The 18,750-nt window shown below is 32.2% G+C and overlaps 1 protein-coding gene across 1 annotated transcript in view; it reads left to right on the plus strand.

The window, feature by feature from the left end:
* The first annotated feature begins 3,471 nt into the window (after positions 1 to 3,471).
* The window catches only part of LOC123709324 (probable 4-methylmuconolactone transporter), a 37,845-nt gene continuing 22,566 nt past the window's right edge, over positions 3,472 to 18,750 (plus strand). Inside the window, exon 1 of the mRNA XM_045660560.1 lies at positions 3,472 to 3,632. The gene's annotated coding sequence lies outside the window, so the exon portion shown is untranslated. The remainder of the gene's footprint in view (positions 3,633 to 18,750) is intronic.

Raw genomic sequence — 18,750 nt, forward strand, 5'->3', positions numbered from 1 at the left:
ATAACCTATAAGCATCTTTCTAGATATGACGGAGGGTTTTGACTTTGTGTGTCATGAAAGACTTTAAAAATTAGAATGCTTCGGAATAAGACGTTTTATATAGGTGAAAAGTTACCTTGAAAATAGAATGCATTATGTGGAAAAAACAAATATTTGTAAACTAGAACAAATAACCTATAGACCCAATTTTAAGAAAAATTAGTACGGAACCCAAGGCAGTATTTTGGCCCCCACTACTCTTTCTAACATAGATAAATGACCTCCCAGATACTATACACCAGAACTGAAAAATATTTGCTGATGAAACTACACTTATAATAAAAAGTAAAAATAAACAAGATTAAAAAAAACAACTTAATTAAATCTCTAGACGACGCCATTAACTGGATGAATTCAAATAAACATGACCCAAACTAACATAATCCATTTTTAGACCTACAACTCAAAAACAAAAATAGACTTAGAATACAAAAACAATAAACTAGGAGTAATGAATGAGTATGTATTTTTAGGTATAACGCTAGATACATTTTGTAGTTGGAAAGCACACATTGAAAAGTTACAGAACAAAATAGACTTAGCTTAGTTTTTGTGTTAAAACGACTAAGAGAAACCGTTAACCATGTATTGGCTGCTTATCATGCATATGTTTCGTCTATTATTAGATATGGAATTATAGTTTGGGGAAATTCAGTTGAAGTAGATAGGGTTTTTAAGGCTCAAAAGAAATGTAATAGAGCAATTTGTGGAGAAAACTGTATTGATAGTTGCGTACCTTTATTTAAGAAGCTCAAAATTGTATCTCTTCCCTGTATTCATATTTTAACATACATATTTTTAAATCGAAGTAAGAAGTAGACATGGGGAAAAATTGGCTGTACCAAAAATCAATCTGGATCTGTTTAGGAAAAACACAGGTTTTGTTTGGCTATTATAGTTTACAATAATTTACCAAAAGAATTAAAAGATCGTTCGACTAGAGTCTATAAAAATCGACTTGGTGTCTTACATCTGGATAAAAAATTATTATTCAATAAATGATTATTTGCGTGAGACTCTGTAGTTAATATAAATTTAATATGATATGTACGATACAAATAATATAAGAATTGACCAATTCATATGAGTAAAACTCCTTTAAAGACAAATTTGCGCGCCATTGTGTGTGGCAGAATATGTATTATTTAATTTAATTACTTACTATTGTACCACCTTTTTGTACCATATTCATGCAATAAATTATTATTATTAGCAACAACATTAATTTCTCACCATAAATTAGTTTAGACACACTTAACACATATTATTAACAAGCAGAAACTCCACGGAAAACAGATTTTTTATTAAACAGTACACATATTACATACATCATTCAACATGATTAAACAGTACACATACATTCATCTTAAATCGCTAAAACAATCCGGTTTTTGTGCGCAATCTTTATATAGTTCCTTTAATAAGCGTAGCATGGGGTAAAACGTGTTGCGTAATTAAAAGATTTAAGCCGTTTTTTGCTGTGTAAAGATAACGTTAATAATGTTTTGTAAGCTACTTTAACGATGCAATCGTAACGTTTAAAGCTATGCCAAGTATTAATCGATAAAGTAGCAATCAATTACTACATATTTCATTTTAATCACACATTGAACGAAGCTAAACACGGTTATATCAATAAACGTAATACATTTAAGATTATGCAACATTTTTTTTATAAATTAATTGAATAATTTCGTAATTGAAATTAAAACCTTTTAGCTGTTGTTGGCAGACAGAATTCTGTTTTCCGCAAATCTCTATATATATAAAATTCTAGTTCCAATGTTCGTTCACATACTCCTTCGAACCGGCTTGATCGATTCTTATGAATTTTTTTATGCTTGTTCAGTAAGTCTGAGAAGCAGCTACTATCTAAATTTTAAACCCCTAAGTGATAAAGGGTTTATTTAGAGAAGTATTCACAGAAAAACCAAGTAAATAAGTTTTCATTCCGAAAAACCCAACAGTCTCTGGGGTAGCATAGCAAAATGTTCCATGTTGATATGTACTAGTAGGTAGGCTAAGTAAAATCACAGTAAGGAGAACCGAAGTTCGCGGGGACAGCTAGTATTATATATATTTACTCTTGCATCGGGTCTGGTGGTGTCGACTGGTGTCTCTATCAACTAATTTAGGTATCTACAGATAAGATATCGCATAGCAACCCATGTCAGACCATAGACAAGGTTTTCTCTTTGAAACAGTATTAGCCTAGTGATACAGTGAGTAATTCTATGACCTAAGTATGTGGTGTGGACTCAATTTCCGCACTTAGACGGTCATTTGGTGCGTTGTCTGTAAGGTACCAGCTAAAAAAGCCACCCTAAAACCTTCCGGAAGCTCAGAAATTTTCCTGAGCACTTCGCAGGGTCCATGGACCGAACTTACTGCTCCGAGGAATCCTGTTCGTTGGGAAGCAACAGCCACACATTCCAGGAGTACGTGGGTGATTGAAACAGAAAGAGATTATGTAATAGGAGATAAACGAGCAGGACGCTCATCTGATGTCAAATGATACCACCGCCCATGGACACTCACATTACCAGAAGGCTCGCATGTGCGATGCCGGCCTTTTAAATTATGAAACTTTAGACGTTTTTTATGGAGACAGTGGCCCGTGATGGTGACTGTTATCTTTGATGCGACAGTAATCCTTTATTTTCCAATTATTTAGAAGGAAGTCGTATTTATATGGGAGTAGAAAGTCGAAGGGCTGTGTTTCAGGTCTATAAAATATCTCTGCTGCTACGGAACTAAGAGGGCATATACGTGATATATTAATTGTATAGAACAGCAAATTATCAAAAGACGGAAACGTCACAAAACTACCATTTCCTGGCACTCCCGCGCACTGGCCAAGTTCTATGCAAATTTTTGCTAAAATATTATGAATAAATGTAATATGCTAATATTTTGTTAATATGTTTCCGTAAATATGGAATAATTTTAAATTTAATGCAAGTCTTATCTATAATTAATTAAATAACTAGTATGAAGCATAGGTTGAATCTATTTTAATAATTATATAAATCAAATTGGCAATTCCTTTAAGATTTTTAAGTAAATACCACTTAAATTTTTAAATCACACAATCAATAATTATTATTATTTAAATTTAAAAAAACCTAGTACGCGTTGAAATCTTTTCTTCAAATTTAGGTAGGTTACTTACAATATTATCTACTCAAATACGCAAGAAATTGAACTCATTTTTAATCGAGGCAAAACTATTAACTTTTTATTAATAACTTCTATTACTTTACACTTCCGTCGTGACAAATGTCTGATCGAAAATCCTTGCTTTCAACAATCATGTCAGACCAAGTCCTAAACAACAAAGGACGACACTAGAGCGGTAATTAATCGAGGAATGTAGGGGATCGAAGCCTTCAAGGTTCCGCTGACCACAAGCGTTGTCAGTGGAGACCGCGCACTCTGCAGCAACGCACGTGCCATCATAATACCTCTATAGAGGTTGCGAATCGAATTCGAAGTTCAAACGAAGTCGAAGTCGAGTCGTGCATTTGAATTCCGCGCGTGATTTTTGGCGGGATTTAGTTGTGTTTATACTCTGTGGTTTTCTGCAGTCTGTGGTGAGTTTTTGAGATGATGTTCTTAATTTAAATGTATTTTGTGTAATAATAAGGTTATTAACAAGACAACATAGATACATAGTGTGCAAGACACATAAACGTGACATAAGCTTTTGTTACCTATGGTTAGCGATAAAAAAGTTTTTAACCAAATTTTAGCAATCTTTTATATAAAATTATCAAATTGATACAATTATATATTAAATCATAAATGAGGTGCTTAAAGTGCCCTTGCTTTTATTATTTATGTAAATAAGCTTCCTTGTAGAGCAACTATTGTCTGTAAATGTAATTACAAAATCGTTACAAAAATTATCATACCGATTTAGAAACATGTTTAAAATAAATCATATAATATATGCATTATTTAAAAAAATGTATTTCTTTTATTTTGAACTCGTTTAAAAAAGGACACACCTGACGCAAGTAGCTACCTACGACTGTAATTTATTACATTAACTATACTATCTCCGGGTCTATATTAAAAATACCAATTATAATTGCTACGAATTTCAAGGATTTGCATTTAATAAAATAATGTTAAATTATATTTGAAATACTATAAGCTTAGTATTGTTGGTTTAATATTTTACAAATCGAATCTAGGCCCACTGACATTTCGCTACCAGCCAAGCGCTAAAATTTAAAAATAATAGTTATTGCACAAATAGCTTAAGCCTGAGTATTGAGATAAACCAGAAATATTAAACACAGAGAAAACCGTTGTTTTCTCTATTGTAAGCTCTAAAAGCTCATAAGCACTTAAATATACGCTATAATCCTAAGCCACAGAATCCTGTATCTGTTTCGTCATAATTTTGTTTTTCGGTTAGTAAGTGATCACAGTTTCCGCAATTTCCCTTTACCGTACTTTGTTAAGAAAGAAAATTGGTCCACGTCCGTAATTTGAACCCAAGATCTCAAGTCAAACAAACAACGAATTAAGTTTTTGTATATGTGAATTGTGTACATAAAATTTATGGTTAAATAAATTACTGATTACTTACGTGAATTTACACAGTCAACGAAGCTAAAAAGGTCTTGCCATAAAATGTAATTTACGCCTTAATCATTGAGATGTTTTGTTTAATTGTATTCGCAAAGACTCTTAATTATAATTATGATTTTTTTAAAGTGAGTATATTTCCCTTCATAAAGTTGCATGGAAAAGATCGCTTAATATTATTGTAATGCATTCATAATAATTTATGTCACTTGTTTTTATCTGTAAAGTAATAATAATAATATATTTAAATACGTTTATATTTCTAGCTATCTGTGTTTTTGGCATAGTCCTCCTCCTGATTTCGCCATGTCTCTCTGCACTGTGTCATTATCTGAGCTGTTTCTTTTATTTGGTCTATCCATCTTCTTCTTCTTTCGTTTGCTGTACCTAGGGTACCAGTTTAGTAGTTTCTTGCTCCACTTTTCTATTCCTCTAGCCAGGTGCTCCGTACTGTTCCACTTATGCTTTTTATTTTTATTGTAACATCTGATACTTTATTCATTTTTCTTAAAGTAACGAACTTTAAATTTATTATTTTTTTATACAGTTTTTACAACTCAATAAAAACTTAGCCATTAAGCATCTTTTGTATTACGATTTTAAAACTGGCATTTTGAACTTTGTACCATGAATAAATTCATAATTTTATATTTTTTTTTATTTATGAAAAATATTTTTAGTCTGTGGTTTACCTAGTGGCAATGTTACAATTTGTACTTTTGTTTGTAATTTTCTCATTATTTACTATACCATAGATTAAATAGTAATTCATTAATAACAACCTCATTTAGTTGAACCTACAAAAAACCCATATTATCCTAAATAAACTAAGTGAAACTGTTTGATCAACTGGCTGAATATCTTTCAGGCCGCTAGTTAAACGCCGATGTTTAGTTAAGTACCTAGCTGTAGCTGTTAATTAAACGGCTTATTAAGGCGACACATATATTAAGACATAATACAATAACCACATGATCACAGTTGCAAAATATTACACAATGAACTTTCAATTTTATACCAATCTTTATTTAGATATGACATATTAAGATAATATAATTATGATAATAAACGGCGTATTTATTGTCATAAGTAAGCATTTCGAACGTAAATGGACATATTTTGTATTTTATAAGCACTCAATAATAATGTATATGTTAAGTAGTGTAAAGTTATATAGTCTTTTGCAGAATAAATACCCGAGAAATCTATCAATACATGCGTCTTTGTTGTTGATGAACGGCTTTTGACAACTTTATTCTGACAGTAGAATCCATCAAATAATAATAAACAAAAGACGGCTGGATCAGTTTGAGTATTTTTTATTTATTCCTTGAATTCTGTGGAAGATTTTTATGGAGAGAAAATTAAAAAAAAAGGGAAATATTAAAGAAACGAAATTCGCGATGGCAGCAAATATTGCAAAAAAAATCAATAGCGCTACAAACTCTTTAGGTCTGGACCTCAGATTTCTGTATATGTTTCATAATCATTTGTTATCGAATAGGCAAGTATCAATGATCAGCCTTCTGTGCCTGACGAAAGCCGTCGACTTTTAGCTAAGCTGGTTTCCTCACGATGTTTTCCTTCACCGTTCGGGCTAATGCTAATGCTCACATAGAAAGAAAATCCATTGGTGCACAACCGGGGATCGAACCTACGACCTCAGGGATGAGTGTCGCACGCCGAAGCTACTAGGCGAACACTGCTCTACTATTATTACAACATAACAATATTTTCATACTTACCTACATATTAATTTTACTAAACTTATGATGCAAGATGAAATATTTATTATATTACATACATAATTTTCAACCATCAAACCAATAATTAAATAATTAAAAATAAGTAAGAAGAAAATTAAAACAAATTTATAAAGTTTGGTCCTTGTGGCAGTGTACCTTTGACGCTCGCAGCATTTCCTCGCTGTATTGCGATACTTATTCGTTGAGCGAGGAACGCACTAATTAAAATTGTTTGAAAATGTCACTTAAATTATATCGTAATTATAGACTGAACTTTTCTCTTCTTTAAACTTTTCTCAATTGACAACGATCGATGTCTATTATGTATGTCATAAATTAAATATTAAAGTTTATATAAAAACAACACTTAAATTACTACGCAACAAAATATACATAGGCACTATAGTTAAAATCTAGTATATATTAATTACAAGTATATCTAAACCTAAACATAAACCAAGATTATTAACACATTAATTTTAATTGAGAACGATGATTATTCTCGTGTTTATTGTCATGATTTGACATTTGACACTTCAATAACTATTTTATGAAAATGTGATTTAAATAAGGAAGTGGGAAGTAATTATCGTACTGCAAGTATAAGTTGTATGCTAGATTTAGGTGTGAAAGTTTACAAGATTCAAGTACCGCCAAATCATTCTTTGTAAAAAAAGTTTTTCGAACCTTGTTTCAAAACAATGAGTTATCGTAATATCATGGTTAATCGCTAGTACTGTTTTGATCTGTGTTGATTGAGGCCCCATCAATGGGCTTTTTTAAATCCTTAAAGAAAAAAGGTAATTAGAACTCTGTTCTATTAACCCGACACAATGTTGTTTTGCCGCGAATTGAATCTAGGACCTCCAAGCTAAATCTTATAAGACAATAATGTGCAAAAAGCATTCTTTCACTATCGCTAAAGAATGCGGTTGTTCCAGACTAAAAAAAACATGATACTTTTTAGTCTATGGCAAAAAATATACTTGTCGATGTAACCTTGATTATAAAGGACGTATTCCTTTTGCAAAGTACATGAAACCAGTTCTGTGTTCACACAAACATGACATACATAAATTGCATACGCATTTTACATATGATTCGTGATTCACAAAAAAAATATTATAATCAGTATTTATTAGCAAATAACAATGCAACCGGTCACCCAAGCCTGTAGTCACGCTTTCGATTGAACAAGATCCATGGAGATTAGCTTAGATACACAGCTATAAGATTAATACCGATACAGATCAGAGCACGGAGACGGGGCTTGACTGCTATGTGACTGCTGAGTAACTCTCATTATATATTGCCTTATATTCGCACTGTCTAGGCACGACCTGGCAACAAACACATATGATTGTAGACCGCAACGGCCTACAGGACATAACAAAGCACAGACCCTGCCTGGAACGGTTCTGTGAAAAATGATAAATATCTGAAGCAGGCAAACAAAAATAAAAGAACGGATCTCACAAGAAGTTGCGCCCCGGCTCGCCCTTGAATATTGTAAATAAAAATACTTCCTATGTAGGGGCGTATCTCGCGAGACGCGTAACACGAATGAGTTATTCAATTTTATGAATCTATTATGTAAAAATGTAAGAGATAGAAAAAGTCTTCATACACAATGGCAAGTAGAGACAATGGGAAGCAGAGAGTATTATTATTTAAAAAGAACACTCATATCATAAAGATCTGTTTGGCGAGACGCGAGTAACATATCGTTCAATTGCATTCAATAATTACAATTACTGACTGTTAAAGCGTTTTCTTCATTTAAACTGTTTAATGTATTATAGAAAATTAAGTCAACATAATATAATAGTCATAATTATTGTAATAAGCTTTTAATTCATATAAAGACGAAATCCCCTTTGTGAACTTTATAGTTAGCTAGTTAGTTTTATATATAATCTGTGGCTAAAAAGAGTACGATGCCGTATCTTTTAATGAGTACCAAAATCTATGTTATCTAATTGGACCGTATACCCTCATATATGTCAAGGTTAAAAATACAGCCTGGATTTTACTATAGTTGATTATAATGACCAACCTTCGTGTTGAAACGAGGTAGCTCTCATGAAAACCAGAAATAAACTGTTGTTAAAAATCCAGTGGCAACAAACATAAAAGCATGCAGGTATATCAATGTCAATGTTTTTTATCTATGCTAACAATTTGATTATTAATGCAGCGAATAAAAAGAATTTGGCATTGAGCCGTGAGCGGCGGCAGCTGCTTGGGGTCAATATCCGGAACAGTGTGGAGCAATTTATGCGGTAGGGTACAAGAACAAGCCACACTAACGTTAAGGGCTGATTAATCCGTTATTTCTTCTGATGTATGAATGTAGTCCTTTTTAAACGAAAATAACTTTCGGCCGGCCTATACGAACGTCTTGTAATTTTAAGTAGACTTAGTCATTTAATACAAGTCGTATAAGACCTTAAATGTACGCGAATGTATGAGTATGTGAATGGATGTGTGTGCGTTTAATACACTGAGCATTTAAGAGTGTGGCTGTAAGTAGTTACAAGCGTGCGCTTTTAGTTTTTTTGAAACCTCAGCGTCATGCCGTGGACTCGTATCAGAATAATTTGAAAATCTAAGAAGAGAATTCATAAATTCTAATATTTTATTATGAGGTTTTTGGGGCATGGAGTGCTTTAAATAATAGAGAATTTTAGTTTAACTCTAGATTAACCACTCGCGTAAAATAATATAATATAAGCGAAATAATAAAATATTAATTGCTATGTAATGAATAAATGCAATGTAACAATCGAAGAGAGTGCCTACGCCCGGCTATACTCTCGGGGCGTAACTACGACGATTTACGAAATCGCCACGCTTATAAAATATAAAACCAATAAATCTTGAATGAGCAAAATGTATAGCCTTGGCTCGTACAGGACCCCATTTCCTAAATGCAAAAATGACGTGGCTATTATGGCTTGAATTAAAGTCCTATGTCTCCTACATGGGGTAGAGGGCCTCCACATTAATCCTCCAAGGCGCTCAGTCTTGCACTTCCCGTTTTATCTCGCAGCAAGTCTTTTCGGATCTCTTTGCCTCGTTTGTAACTATACGTCGCGTTTGAACGCTGGTGTCAAGCCAATCCTTTACAAATACGTCTAGGAACAAACATCGTATTCCTTCGATAAGTTGAACGCATAAATTAGGTTTTACGATATGCATAAAAAATCATTATAAACACTGTAAAATAGGTTTAAAAATAAGTTTAAATAACAAACGATGAGTATTGAAGTTACACAAGGATTAGTTTGAGTAAAATTTGCTATATTTATTTTTTGCTAAATTACGTAAGATTACGTTGTTATTCTTCAGGATATTGTATCCTTGTAACACGGATCCGTGACCAATGCGTGATAAAATTCTACCCTAATTTAAATTCACAATACATGCTTTGACATTCCTTGCTAATGACATTGGTGTTTCAATTACTGATTTGTCCGTGAAATAAAAATAGATACGAATAATTTTAAATCTAAAAATTACGTACTTGTTGAATCAATAAATGGTTGAAATAGAATAATCAACAGATTTTTGTAATTATTAAATCATGATTATGTAATATTGATTTTTACTTCCGTCATTAGTACTTATGATTAATAAATTTTTGATCGAAATCATATTAAATGGACCATTTTGAATTATAAAATACATTGCAATTTAGGTGGCATTACGTATATAATCATTTTTATTGATTTTTCCTATTTAAACCTTTTTGTACATATGAGGCTCCATTGGCTGTATGATTAGTTTCATTGTTTTTGTTTTATAAAATTTATGTTAGGTATAGGATTACGAAATTAAATACAGTTTGGAGAAAAAGTTTAGGTTAAAAATCTTATAACTTATAGTATAATGTGCTGAATGAACCAGAAATTACTGTGTTACGGTGATTATTGTTTACATAATTTGCTTAAAAAACGAGATATATAATAAATAATAATAAAGCTCCATAATTCCATACAATAAAATAGATATATTAGATGTTTTATTCATTTATTAAAGCTCACTACATCATAATCTACAGTATATGTGCCAAGCTAAGATACATGACAATTATGGGGAATATAAAATAAAGTATGTTTATGGAACATAAGATATAAGTATCTCTTATTCCACGTCATTAAATTTTAATAGGTAGACATCCCTACTCATCGGCAAAGAAGACAGAGGATGTAGGGATAAATGATACAAATAATTAAAAAATAGACCTAAATAATCTTATAAACATAACTATCATGCATTACTGAATCGCCATTGATTACATCCAAATTGCCATATCATTAGTTTTTATTTTTAAATTCTATCATGATTCGATTGAATGAATTGACGTGAAAAAATAGTAATTGTTTTAAATTACGTACTGCTTGACACCGTCCACCTTTCACTTTTTTGCGAAGTTCAGGGCCGTCAAATTGTCCATAGTTGGGTTGTTTATTTGTTCTAAAGTATATATATGTCTATTTAAAAGTTTACATACTTTTACACATTGAAAGAAAGAAAACACTTTTTTACCGGACTAAAGCATTTTTGATTAATATTTAGATTTTAAATATTCGTCGTTTCGCTTGCTTTACAGAATTTATTTAGTTTTAGTTACATACTCAGCATGATAGCAATCTATATCAAGTGCTTCAAAGTTGCGCACTTTGAACCCGTTGTTTCGAGGTTCTCAAGGACCTGTGAGGTGTCAACAACTCCATCCCACCAACGCGGCCTCTACCGGGATTTCTCTTGCCAGCAGATTGTGAGTTCAGTAAGGACCTTGGGGTCCTGTCGTCCACGATTCAATGCATATGTCGGCTTGAGTCTGTTGCACTTTATGAATTCGACGATGTTAGCGTCGTCTAGGATCATTTTGATGACGTTAATTATTATTGTGTTTCAATTATAAACTGAGATTAAGCAGAGTGGAAGTTAGGCAACTCATCTTCGCATATTGGAGTGTTCATGACTTAGTTGGGTCATATACAGCAAACAATTATTTTCAAAAAAAAACTTTATTTTATATGTGTTCCCTAAGTTGGAATATTATTGATGATGAGGATTCATTGCCCATGGTTCCCAGGATCTCGTCGACAAACTTACACCCCCCCCCCCCACCGAAATAAAGCACACCTGCTTGGAAGCCTAAATCTGAACCAAACTCATTCTTATTTTCTAAATAAAATTGATCTCAGATCAATCGGGAAATATTTACCCATTTATGACCATTCATATCCTCTAAAAACGCGTTCAAACTTTTTGCTACATTACAACTTTTTGCTATACAACAAAAAAATACAATTTATCCCTATCCGGAAGTCATAAAACATTCTTTAGTGATTATTTATCTACTTCATAATATAAAACAAATGTCAAGAGCATTTTATGCAAATTACACATATCATTTAATGTGCTAATTTACTTTAATAATCAATCAAAAGACCTTCAGTCCTTCGATCAAAGAAGTTTTTATTATATATGTAGTCAGTTCCAGATTAAATTAAGAATGTTTCAAATCTAACACAGACTAGATTATGGACAGGATCTAGTTAGCTATGGATTTGTGAGTCATAGATCTGAATCATACTTTGAATTCTTTGCTCGTAGGCTTGTGGATTACAAGGAAACTACTTGGCAATGATAAAATATATAAGAAGAACTTACTTGACAAGGGGAACCAAGCGCCGGGTTCTAATTAAATATGACGAGGTACTAGGCGATTAAAAGAGCGACGGAGAGTAATTTAGTCATTTCATAAAAAAAATAAAGTATTCAACTTTACCTTAATGTATAATAAATTCTCAGCAATATGCGAACTTTTCGGCAGTATGATTGTCCATGGGCCATGAGCCTCTTGCTCTATAAAAAATACATACTTTAATTTATTTATTACAAGGAGGTAAGATCCTTACGAAATTATTAACAGTTAGTCGAATTATCCATAGGAAAATGAATGCTGAAACTAGTAGTGTGAGTAAAATAACGGTAAAACGGTTTTATCTGTTTATAGATCATTCACAATGATCCGGACGTAGCTTGTATATTATATAATAAGTTCTAAGTGTTAAACAAAGGCGAATTGTATGCAACCTTCATACATTTTGTCGATGGTATCACAACGGTCAGGTATGTGTCGACCTCGCAAAATTTTGAATAAAGAAAAAGAAAGAACTATTATTTAAATTCAAAAATTTAAAGATAAAAAAAATTTATACTCCAGATTGAATGGTGCGCTGTTCTGTGTTATTAAATAAAATAAAAATATCCTTATAAAAACAATAAGTAAATTTCATTACATTAATGTGTTTTGAAAAAAAATTTGGGCATGTAAATTGTTTTTTTAAACCAAAAAAAGTTTTAGCGCCACTGGTTTTTCACATATGTCATAAATTTCGCACGTAATTACTATTTCACGACTTCGATTAAGTTATAAAAGTTTAAAGAATTCAGAAACAAAAGAACCTATTGTTGTAAATATAAATCTGCTCTCTAAGGAAGAAAGAAAGGAATAGGTCCTCCTCATCCTAATCCTCTAGATACGCAGATGTGTCTACACTTACTCATTCACCAGCATATAGCCTAAAACTTAATGGAAAAAAATCAGCATAGCATACGTTGAAATTAAGCGTGATATATGTCTTAGCCGCTTAATCAAGATTTGTTTTATAATAACGTCGGAGAGTTTTTTTGACAGTTCTTCTCTTTATTTGGGAACTGGTTCGTACTACGAAGTTGAAAAACATTTAGCACTTAAAATTGACCTTAATATTAATCCGATTTTTTATTATATCGCTCCAAATTTAATCGGAAGTTAAGAAAGGTTATTGCCCTATGCTTGAATCATAAATAATAAACCATTATGAATATATATTTCCTTGCACTACCGTTTGTTAGATGGAATTAGAAATAATGGAGAACTCTAAGTACGACCTTATATTAGGCAACCTGAGACACTAATTAATAAAACAAACACGACTTCATTCATTTAAGGTCGTTCGTTAATTAACCTCGCAATTTGTGTCGTTTTAATTATATTTTTCATCACACGAATATTTTATAATGGCTTCCGAGTGTTAATGACATAAATTTTGATTTTGTTATATTCCAAGGACGTGTCCGTCCTACTAAAAAAACATATTGTACCAAAATAGGATTGGAATTGTATCAATTAATGTTAATGACATTTAATATAAGAAAATGTATTTTACAAAACTAATAAAATAACGAATAAGTATCGAAAAACAGCGAAGAAATACTGCCAGCGTTAAAGACTAACCTTATTAGATTTGTTTTAATATTATATTTATAAATTTTTAATCATTATTATTACTTGGTAGGTTAAGAATATTGTATATTTGTTACTTGCTACTTTAAAAAAACAAACAAAAGAAAATAATTTGATTTACCATTCACCATTCGAAATTCACTTTAAAAGCTTCTAAAACTTAAAATAACTTTTTCAATGTGGCAATTTTAAATAGCAATAGGGTATAGTTTACGGACTAGTTCTGGAACAAAATTTTATACTCTGAAAGAAATTGCGTCTCCAGATAGACGTAGTTTGATTTAGAAAACGAATTCGCGAACGCCATTTAGCAAGACCGTTCCACAATAAATAACAAACAATAAAGATTGTTTGATAACATTTACCTATGTCTCTAATACAATACAAATGGGAGAAGCGGTACTATTTTCCAATTAATTATAATGATAGGTACGTACCAACACTGGAATTATTTATAATTGCGTGTTCATTAATCGTGTTTGACATAATATTGATAAAATATTTTTTATTTTAATCTTAAAGTTATTGAAAAAATTAAATTGCGCAATTCAGAGATTACTAGAACTGGTGTCTGATACGTCATAATGCGCCAAGTATACTTCAAAGGACCTTGGTTAAAAAATAAACGTTATAATTGCCCTGGTCAAAACGTCAAATGGTAAAACCCCTTCCGTGATAATTGACATTTCATTAGTTGCTACCCACTGTTGTGAAGGGCATAGAATTCTTCGAATTAACACAGATTAATTGTAATTTTTTTTACTTATTACTTACGGGAAAACCAAACCTAGAATAATATTGTGTATTAAGTTTATTAAATGAGTTTATAGGTGAATCACCGTACATGACAAATGTAAAACCTATTTCAGTACTTAGCGTATAATGCAAATTGCCTAGTACTTAAGACTAGTTATCTATATAGATCGACAAGAACGTGTAGTTATCATAAATTTGTATTTAATATCACTATAAGCGGATATCCACAGGTGACACTCCATACTTTATTAGATATATGATACAATTAAAAAATATATACAATTTTCTTAACGGACAAAGTAATAATTAAAAAGAAAATCAAAACAAATTCAAAAAGTTTGGTATCTGAATACTTTTAACGCTGGCAGCATTTCCTCGTTGTATTGCGATACTTATTCGTTGAGCTAGGAAGCACCAGCTCTGGATTCACCGGTACTATCTATTGTTTATTGCCTTAAAAGGGTAAACATAAATATATTTGAGGTAAAACAGTTATTATGATAACATTCTTTACTGCATAAAATATATGTAAACACGGTTTCCTCACGATGTTCTTCACTTACGAGCGAGTGTAATTTTAATAGAATAGTCCATTGGTGCACAGCGGAGGTTCAAACCTGCACTCTTAGGTATTCGAGTCGAATTCTCCACATGACCAACACATCTAATAAAAATTATTCATGTTTTTGTATTATAAAACAAAATCTTCTAAAAACAATTGTAACTCGTAGTTTTGTAGAACAGATTTGATTTCAGTCGCTCACACTAAAATAGTTTTGCATGAATGCAGTGGATAGTGGATATACATGACAAGAAAGTATTATTCTTTTTGTTGATAAGATGTCACCAATATAGCTTTTGTTCCTCCGACGTCGCAACCATTCTTATTTTGGATTCAAATTCAGTTCATAGCAACTCGCTTGAAATTTTTAAACAAAGCACTAGCAAACAGTTTATGTTTATTATGGAATATAAGGTACAGGTATCACTTATTCCACGTCATTAAACTCATCTGCAAAGAAGACAAAGGGTGTAGGCCGAGAGAATGAACCCGCGTAAAAAACTCTCGGTACTCTCTTAAAATAGCAAATCATCAAACAACACTTATTTTAAAACAAATATCACTAATTAATTAGAAGTAGCCCAACCATGAGCCTTCTATCTTAATAAGATTAGATAATACAAATAATTAAGTCATATATTCTTTCTAGCGTTAATTTAGTTTAAATCTCATAGACTTATTAATAACGTGTCAAATAGTAATATTTTGTCAGACTTATATTATACAAGAATGATAAGGACAAAAAGCCTTAAATAAAAAATAAAGATGATAATTTACTGATATCATGGTTGCGTTTTGTAAATACGTGATTACTATAGATTGCGATAGATTAGATTGGAATATAAAAAAAACTACAAAAGGTAATAAGGGGAAAACTTTTCAGATGTGTGACGCACGCATAATTATGTTTGTTGAATAAAAACTATTATTCCAAGATAGTATGTGGCCGTTGAAAATCAGTGACAGCAGCAACTTAAAGTTGAGTTGGCCTATTTTTGATTCAAGTGATTGCGTTTGTGTTTCTTTTAAATGTATGTGTGCTTTAATCAAATAAACGTTTTATACAAATAATTTCAAATGACTCTACACATTTTGTTATCGATTGCTCGTTTTCAAAATTAATTTTAGATTCTGAAAACCCACTGTCATATTAATATTTTTATCTTAAAACCACACACGGAAACAGATTAATCTTAAACTATTTACCTCGAATTTTATTACTTACATAACACGTTCATTTCGAAGGTTAACCAAATAGCGTGCGTAAAACGCACTTGTTTTTTATGTTTTATTATATTTAAACAGCAAACAGGCTGTATATTCTTCCCGGCCTTGTTCTTAATATTGACAACTGACGTTATAACCTGTTCGCATTTTAAATTTAGATAAATTCAGCAACCTTGTATTTTATTGTATACTTTAAATTTAATTATATAATTAAAATATTATAACGCAATTAACATAGTATATACGGTGGTAGTATAATATATGTGTTAATTGAGTAGTTCAGAGCAGTGTTGGCCTAGTGGCTTCAGCGTGCGACTCTCGTCCTGAGGTCGTAGGTTCGATCCCCAGCTGTGCACCAATGGATTTTATTTTTTTGTGCGGATTTAACATTAGCTCGAACGGCGAAGGAAAACATCGTGAGGAAACCGGCTTGCCTTATACCCAAAAAGTCGACGGTGTGTGTCAGGCACAGAAGACTGATCACCCTATTCACAAACGATCATGAAACAGATACAGAAATCTGAGGCCCAGACCTAAAAGAGTGTAGCGCCATTGATTTATTTAATTGAGTAGTTCAGGGAATTATATATAAACGCTTGGTCTTGTGTCTAAATCTTACCATAAGACGTTTAACTACTATATTATTAATGTTATAGAAATATACAAAAGTTCATTGATCGATATTTTCCATAATCAGAAAACTGTTATGAAATACTAAAAGCGCGCGTTCAAGTTCTGACAGCGTTCATGGACGTGCGACGCTGGAAGGCTTGCACGTGCGTTACGAACAAAGTTTATTTCATAAGCTTTAAGACCTAACCAGTCGTCCAGCGGAAGAAATCGAATTATAATTTATTAAAGCATAATTATAAATTACCATGATCCTAATTTATATTCACAATATCCTCACGATTTGCACATAAGACTCAGGAACTTAATATAATGGATAGTGATTTGCACCGATAACATTATACAGTCATGCTTTTAATATTCTTTAAGGACATGGCGTGCTACTAGTAGGCCTATACCAATCCCCAGCGAAACAATAATTATTCATTACTGTTCATATAGATACAGATCAATGAAATGGACGAGAAATTATTGCTACTGGAAACAAAAACTCATTATAGAAATGCCATTTTCATTAATTTTAAAAGTATATATGGAATTATCTTTATTTGAGATTTATTAAATAATCATTTTAGAAGCAAGTCATAAGTATATAATGTTTAATTGACTTTGTCAATTAAGTAGACATATACAGTGTACAGCTTGCTAGTTAGCGGACTGTGAAATGTGTGTTTAATCTTTATATGTATTGAATGCCAGGAGTATCTGTATAGTATATGTAATGTGTATAAGCAAGCTGCACTAGATAACTAAATATATGAGAGGGGATGTAAGAACCTAGCAACCCTACGGATTAGTATGCCCTACAGGCGTAACCTAACACATAAATAGTGAATATATAAATAATTACGGGATGTCTGCACTAAGAGACCTAAGGTAACAGAAGGAGCCCTACGGGTAGGATCAAAGGTTCTAGGTGGTGGGATTATCTCAAAGCTATCGAGCAGGCACACCACGATAATTAAGAAATTGAAGTAGTCTTCGCTGCTTTGAGCGGAAGCGAGAAATGAATACGACAGAGCAATATTCAAATCTGATTTATTGTTCAAAAATAATATCTTAAATATTACTTAGACCTATTCACACATACATAATATTATTTATGTGAGCTGTTGGTGTATTGCGCACCTTCAGCCATTAACATTTTGAAACACGCGTGAGTCTTGCCAGCAGTTGCTCAATGTTCAAATAAAATCTGAACAGACAGGGTACTAATCCTGTGATAATTACAAATGTTGATGTTGAATTACACCTTTCCAAGCGGTTTGATGCTTGGCTGGGCGTTGCGTAGAGACGTGGGATCACTCTGCATCTTATACCGCATTTAGCATGGAGAGTGTTCAGAGTCGTTCGGATTAATAGATCGTTTCATTTCATCATTGGATGTTGAGACAGAATACGAAATCAAATTCCACCCGTATCACCTCGACGTCCTCGTTCCATAACCGAGCGTTTTTTAAGGTTGTTTTTGCCGCGCTCGTCACCACTATGTGGAACCAGCTGCCGACTAAAGTATTTCCGAACCAATTCAACATAGAGTTCTTCAGGAAAAGAGCGTATCGATTCTTAAAAAAGGCCGGCACCGGCTTTGTATTACATAACATAGCCGTTAAATAAAAACCTTTAAAAAATGAGCTCAAAATCTTCACGAGATATCGCTTTCTACGAACTATTTTGCTAGAGTCCAAATTTTCGATATATTTGTACATTTATTAATATTACACTGCTACATTTATTGTCGTTGGTATCGCTACTGGATGTTACAGAGACGGCTCTGTACGTTCGGATCACAACCTTAGAAAAAAAATTCAATGAAACATGTCAAAAATATTCTTCATAAAGGTACAAACCTTATCTTACAAATAATGCTTTAGAATTAGGTACTA

Source organism: Pieris brassicae, chromosome 5 (assembly GCF_905147105.1).
Source record: "Pieris brassicae chromosome 5, ilPieBrab1.1, whole genome shotgun sequence".
Taxonomy (NCBI): Eukaryota; Metazoa; Arthropoda; class Insecta; order Lepidoptera; family Pieridae; genus Pieris; species Pieris brassicae.